This window comes from Micropterus dolomieu, linkage group LG04 (assembly GCF_021292245.1).
Source record: "Micropterus dolomieu isolate WLL.071019.BEF.003 ecotype Adirondacks linkage group LG04, ASM2129224v1, whole genome shotgun sequence".
Lineage (NCBI taxonomy): Eukaryota > Metazoa > Chordata > Actinopteri > Centrarchiformes > Centrarchidae > Micropterus > Micropterus dolomieu.
In genome coordinates, this window is record NC_060153.1 from 33,421,073 (window position 1) to 33,427,971 (window position 6,899).

At 40.9% G+C, this 6,899-nt stretch overlaps 1 protein-coding gene across 2 annotated transcripts in view; it reads left to right on the forward strand.

Moving 5' to 3' along the window:
• Nucleotides 1–1,600: 1,600 nt before the first annotated feature.
• The window catches only part of LOC123969655 (CSC1-like protein 2), a 38,754-nt gene continuing 33,455 nt past the window's right edge, over nt 1,601–6,899 (forward strand). Inside the window, exons 1-2 of one of the 2 annotated variants that reach the window (XM_046047252.1) lie at nt 1,601–1,900; nt 2,292–2,423. The gene's annotated coding sequence lies outside the window, so the exon portion shown is untranslated. The remainder of the gene's footprint in view (nt 1,901–2,291; nt 2,424–6,899) is intronic. The other variant, XM_046047253.1, reaches the window with a different exon arrangement.

Sequence of the window (6,899 nt, forward strand, 5' to 3'; positions counted from 1 at the left end):
GTCAAGGTGACGTGATAAAGTGTCAAAGCGCGGTCCCGTCCCTGTTTCAGCGTCGTCAAGGTGACGTGATGAAGTGTCAAAGCGCGGTCCCGTCCCTGTTTCAGCGTCGTCAAGGTGACGTGATAAAGTGTCAAAGCGCGGTCCCGTCCCTGTTTCAGCGTCGTCAAGGTGACGTGATAAAGTGTCAAAGCGCGGTCCCGTCCCTGCTTCAGCTTTCCCAGTGACGTCAGTGAAGTCTGTGAGGGCTCAGGGTTTAGGGGGGACACTGGGACTGGGCCAATGTGTGCAGTGTGTGTCATTGTCACCTCAGCGCAACACAAACATGTTCCTCCAGAAGGTTAGTGGCGCCCTCTGCCGGTCAGAGGTCAGCTGTGCATCGAGTTCCGTCCCAGAGTTCTGGATGATAAAGGGGTTCGTAAAGACCAGAGGACATATCAGCATTAACAACAGGCTCGTCTGAAGGACCCTTTGGGTTCTGCTGTAGGCCTAATCATCTGTGTAGAGAAGAATCTCAAACCACAGGACAGTACAGGTCCCAGGGGGTCCAGATGAGTCCAGGGGGTCCAGATGAGTCCAGGGGGTCCAGATGAGTCCAGGTCTGAGCTGCACCTGTGTCTCCTCCTGGACTTTTGTGTGAATGCGGAGCAAGATGCTAACATGCTAACATTTTCTTTCAGCTTTATTCAACAACAAAATAGCACATAAATATTAAAAACAAAGAGATTCAATCAAAATAAATGTCTGAAAGATGAGCTGAAAATGAATAATAGCCTTTTTAAACTAAATGAGGACGGACAGAAAGGTTTTTATTGTTTGTAACAGAAAGAGAGTTCAGAAAAGGAGGGAATCTTAAAATCTTCTGTTTATGAATGAAGAATTTACCCAAAAAATTACAAATAAGGTAGTTTAGAGATTTGTAACTTGTATTGTCATAATAACTGATTATATCTCAGAGTGAGGAACATTTTGAAAACGTGAGAATTATTAACAGACTAATGTTTTGTTGTTATTTTACAGTGAAAGAATAGATGGATGGATGCTTCATCATCACAGAAAAAACAAGTGGGAACATGGGGGCCAAATGGGAACCAGTACCACCACAGGAAGCATTGAAGCCAGCTAAATATATACAGGGTATGTGGGTTTTGGAGGTTTAACAAGTGAAAACATGAATTTTATTACTTTTTAAAAGATTGTGTTTTAATTATGATATTTTATTATACTTTATTTCCATCATATTATTTATCATTGTCATATTTTATTTGAACTTTTCTGTGAATACAAAGAAAAATATTATATGTTTATATATTTTTACCACAATTAATGTGATTTTATACAAGTCCAGAGATTTTTTAAAGAATATAAACAATGAACAAAAAAACTGACCGAAGGGGTCTTTTTTATTTTTTAACAATATACTTTTCTTCTTATTGTACTTGGAAATAAATTATTATTATTATTTATTTTTTAAAAACATTTCATTTAAATTAAACAACATAGAAAAACAACGAAAACGTCAAAATAAAACACTGGCCGGGCTCTTATTGTGAAGGTTCCGGTGTGGCGCCCCCTGTCGGCGGCTCTCCTCCTCCTTCTCCTCCCAGCAGCGGCTCCGCTCTGTGTCTATTCCCGGAGAGAGACCGCCTCCATTTTAACACCCACACCCGGCGGAGCAGCAGCGGCTCTCAGAGGACTCAGCGGCCGGCGGAGGGACACGCTCCTGCGGCGGCGGCGGCTCTAATTCTTCGGGCGTGAATCAGCCCTTTTTGTTGTTTCTGGGATGGCGGCGCTGCGGCAGGACGCGGCGCTGGATTTGTGAGGATTTAACGGGGCCGTTATCTGCGGGGAAATTTCTTGATTCACCGGCTTCAGAGGAGGAGGATCGGCTTCGGAGAGTCAGGTACAGGCTTTATTCTAATTGGGCTTATTTATTACGGGGCTTGATGCTGCGGTTTGTCATAAGACGGCTTTGTTTGAGCTCCTCAGCGGGATGATTAGCGGCGGACAGGCCGCTGCTGCAGCCTCACGGCGGCCTGTCGGCGGCTCGGACCCGGACAGCATCCATCCAGCCTCCGTACGGTGTTTATGGTGGAGGGGGGGGGGGGGGTGCTGCGTTATATAACGTGTGCGCAGAGGACACACCGAGCTGTCCGTCCGTCTGTCTGCAGCCATAATGTGCTTTCACGTCTTTAACGCAGCCCCGCGTCGTGCTGCTGCCTGCAGACCCGGTCCTTCTTCTACCCTTAAGCCGGTTATTAACGGCGATATGAGCCGGTTGTCTTTGTGTGCAGGCGGGCAGGTGCCGTCGGTTCAGGCCGGACTGCAGGTGCAGCAGGGCCGCTGCTCCATCCGGGAGACAAACAGAGTCCCGGTTTGAGTCTTGACAGCAGCTGAAATCCACCTTCACCTGTCTGAGAGTCCAGGTGAGTCCGAGTCCACAGAAGCTTAAATATGACAGATTTTACACTGAAGGATAGGCCTGACTTTATATTTAATCTGACTTCTTGGTTTAATCTATAACATGTCAGAAAAACAGTCAATTTCATCGATCAACACAAAGTTCATCTCGATCAATCCTTCAGAGTGTTTTTCTTTCTCTGCTTCCATTTTCTGAAACGTGAATCTTTTCTCTGCTTCGCTCTGTTGGTCAGACACAACAACATATTTGAAGACAGAAGAGAGATTTGATCGATCCAGATATTAATAATTAGGCTCCTCGTCGATAAAGAAATGAATGATTAGTTGCAGCAGTTGTTCTCAAGTGAATTAATTTCACCCACACACGTCAGGAGGATTTTGTAAAAATGATTTTAATTGTCTGTGAACATAACTTTTTGAGTTTTTGATTGACAAATGATGATTGTGTAATGCTGTTTGACAGTTAAAGTAACGTGATTTTTGATGATTCATTGATTATTAAAGCAGGTTTAGATAATACAAACATGTTAAATAGATTCACATGTGCTTTCTTAAGGAGAGCACCACGTTTTAGTTAAATGTTTCTGCCTGTATAATATAATACAATATAATAAGTCAGTGTCCAAAAACTAAAAATACTGTCCATACATATTCGGTAAAAGCTGAACCAGACATTTGTCTGTTAATAGTGAATGTATTATATAAATAGCCTACTGTAGTTTTTATATATATTACAGTAAACATAATACTATTAACCCCTAAATGATCAAAATTAAGTTTATTTTCTTAAACTGATTAAAAAGAGTTATAGAACCCGTTTAGTTGGTTGATGCTGTTTTATTGAACACTGGGATCATTTCTTTAATTTCTTTTTTTATTATTACTCTGTCGCCTTTGTGTTTCTGATTTGTTGGAGTTTTTTTAGGTTTTCAAGTAGTAAATAAATATTGTAAACTAATAATCATGTTTGTGTGGTGGACGAGCTCGGCTTGAATCGGGGGATCTGACCTGATTATTCTTAGGTGACCTTTTTAAAATAAAAAAAATACAGTAATTACGTGTTTCTTGGACCACGAAACTTGCACAACAACAACATGTGCAACTTTATTATACGTGAAACATGTGACTTTCAGCCGTTTTTAATGTGAAAGCAGCAACACTTCAGCTTCTTTCAGAACTTCATACAGACACATCTGAAAGGGTTAAACCTGTGTAAAAAGAGTTTTTCCGTCAGATACATTTTGTCTGAGCTGTTGGTTTGTTTCCAACCCGCCTGATACGTCATGAACCGGAACTCATCGCAGTGATGTATCAACGCGGCCACCATATTGGTTTGGGGAAGCCGCCCCTGCTAAAAGTGGACCGCCTTTTTAAAAGCGTCCAGTTTGGCCTTTTTGATCTCGCCATCTTGTTTGTTTTTTAACAGCAGACATGACCATATTTGAACGAGAGGGCGGAGCTAGCTAGCTTGGTTAGCAAGGTGCATCTGTAATTAACGTTAACTGCGATATTAGCTGGGATGCTAATTTTGGCTAGCAACAAACGGGCTTAAAACAAAATGTACTTACTGAAAAATTAGCAGTTTTTCAGCGGCGCTGGTTAAATGTACACAGAGCAGCGGATACGAGTCGCCTCTATCGTGATTGACAGGTCGCCATCGTAGCGACCGCCCCTGCTTCCTGGTCTCTGTTCCTCTAACCATAATTTACTAAATGAACATCATGCTGTGTTGAAGAAGACTTGGATCATGAATAAATTAGCACTTTATTTTTTTATTAAAGTATTTATTTTGATGAGGAAAAGGGACTGAAAAAAGATTTACTGATCACATTTGTTAAGTGATCCTCTGTTTGGCATCAAGTGCACATTCTGAAGAAAAGTTTAACCACATAATTAACCATCTGTTTTTGCCAATTTTCAATTAGGCGCAAAAATCAGCCTTTAAAATCGAGAGAAATAAAGATTTGACATATATCGATATATTATCAATATCGAACGATACTAAATGTTTTTATCGTGATAACATTTGACCATATCGCCCAGCCGTAGTTTCACCATCAGCACTTTTTACACTTATTAATCTTACAGCCTTGAAAAATATCTGATTGCGATTATTTTTACTAATATTGCGATAGAAGATTTGCGAAAAACACATTAAAATGAATAATGGTGGGATTTTTGAGGAGCTCTGTACCAAAGAACGATCATTTCTTAAGTCTCTAGAATATGATATGTAGGCCATGACGTCTCTGCAGCACAACCATATTTAATTTAAAATCATATTTTCACACACACAGCCTTTAAATATTTCACCACCTGCGATTTGAAAATTGGAAACACAAGATGAAAGTTCCCTGTAGCTGCTTTAACAGAAGGACTACTTACTGTCTGATATGAAACTCGGCTGGTTTGTGACAGTAAAATATTGTAAATGTGCTCATTGGCTGCTGCTTGGTGGCAGAGACGCAGCATCTACGTGTTTATCTGCTTTCACTGTTGATCTGTGTGAGCGAAGCCTGCAGGGCTGCAACTTTCGGTGATTTTCTGCTAATCAATCGTGCGTTTTGATCTATAAAATGTGGATCAGTGTTTCCCAAACGTCCTCAAATGTCTTTCACTTTAGACCAGGGCTGCAACTAGCCATTATTTTCACTCTCGATTAATAGTTTAAATAGTGAGGAATGCCGTCACAGTTACCCAGAGCCAAAGCGACACCTTCACAATGCTTTCTTTTGTCCATCAAACAGTACAAAGCCCAACATTATTACAAATAAAGAAAAAGTTTTTACATGAAAAATGTCTTAAACCTTCAAAGTTGTTTCCAGTTTCACTGTCAGTCTGATAATCCTGTATAAACTGTTGAAGTTTAATTTATAACTAAACATTAGTGGTGGGAATCACCAGAGGCCCCACGATACGTTCTTATCAAATTACTTATGTCATGAGACGATATTATTGAGATATATTGCAATTTATTACCTTTTTTCCAACTTCAGATTATGTCCCCAAAGGAAAACTCTTTTTCTATTTGACAAAGCAACTGATTTTATTATTATAGTACCAAAAAGTAAAATTCTCATGTTTATATAATAAAAGGTCGATACTCGACGTCCGTGTATCGATACAATATTGCCACGGAAAATATCGCGATAGTATGCTTATTATTTTTTCCCCCACTGCTACTAAACATCATATTTTAAAAACTCTTCATGTGTTTGTGTGTAAAAATCTGACTTTGTAAACTGAAGCTGTCAGATAATTAAAAATTAAAAATCTGCTTCTAAGATGTGGTGGAAAGAAAATACTCAAGTTAAGTACAAGTACCTCTAATTTGTACTTAAGTTCAGTACTTGAGTAAATGGACTTAATGTCCAGCGCTGGTTATTTGCTCTATTAATGTCAGAAAATGCCAGTCAGTGTTTCCCAAAGCCCAGAAAGACGTCCTCAAACGGGTTGTTCTGTCCACAAGCTAAATGTATTGAGTTCATGTTTCAGATTTAAGAAGCTGGAATCAGAGAATTTATCTTTAAAAACATGACGACTAATCAGCTAATCGCTGCAGCTCTTCAGACTGAGGAAGCTGCTGGTCAGTTATTTGGCGCTGAGCGCTGTGACTCAGGAGAAGATCAGTAAAGTGATGATGCAGGATGTTTGCTGCTCTCCTGCAGCTGTGACAGCACTCTGATTAACATGGTTACTCGAGTTAGCCCTCTGATGGCGGCGGGGCGTTCGGTGTCACAGAGTTCAGGCCGCCGGCCTCGTGCAGCCGCCTGATAAGACGTTCAGTTACACGGTGTTCAGAGTGGGGGGGGGGGGTCCACGCCGGGCCGCAACTTCCTGCTCTCTCAATCTGTCGGCAGCTGTTTATCTCAACTTCACCGAAGTCCTGGACCTGACGGGTCGTTTACTTGGGGAGGCGGTGGGCCAAAGGTTAAAGAAGCGTGCCGGGAGATCGACGGTTCAATCCCCGAACGAGCAGTGGCTCATCTCTCAGGTGCCCTTGAGCGACCAGGTTGTGTTGGGCAGCTTCCAGGTGTGAATGTGATCAGGGCTGAATAAATAAAGTTAAAATACTTTGAGGAAGATTTTCTTTGCACGTTAAGAAAATATGCAGTGTTAACAAATGTACAGAAAATGTAACTTAAGCTTAAGTAACGAGCTGCTGATTAATGTGTTATATTCTGTTATATTTTTATATTTCAAATTCTCACAGTTTCCCCTTAAATAAATAAAAACATTTCCACCATGTACTGGTGCAGAAAATGTCTCCAGAATGCAGGAAATTAAGTTGTTTAATGCTCAGAATCTTCTGGGGAAGAACTCGTACATTTCAGCATTTAACATTTAATATGTTGTTGACAATCAGGTCAACAATGTTTCAGCACAATCTGAGCCCTGATGTCCCCTAAACAAAGTGACGTCCTGACCTCGACACACATTTCCTGTCTCTCCGCCGTCACCCGAAGGCCGACGCATAATCT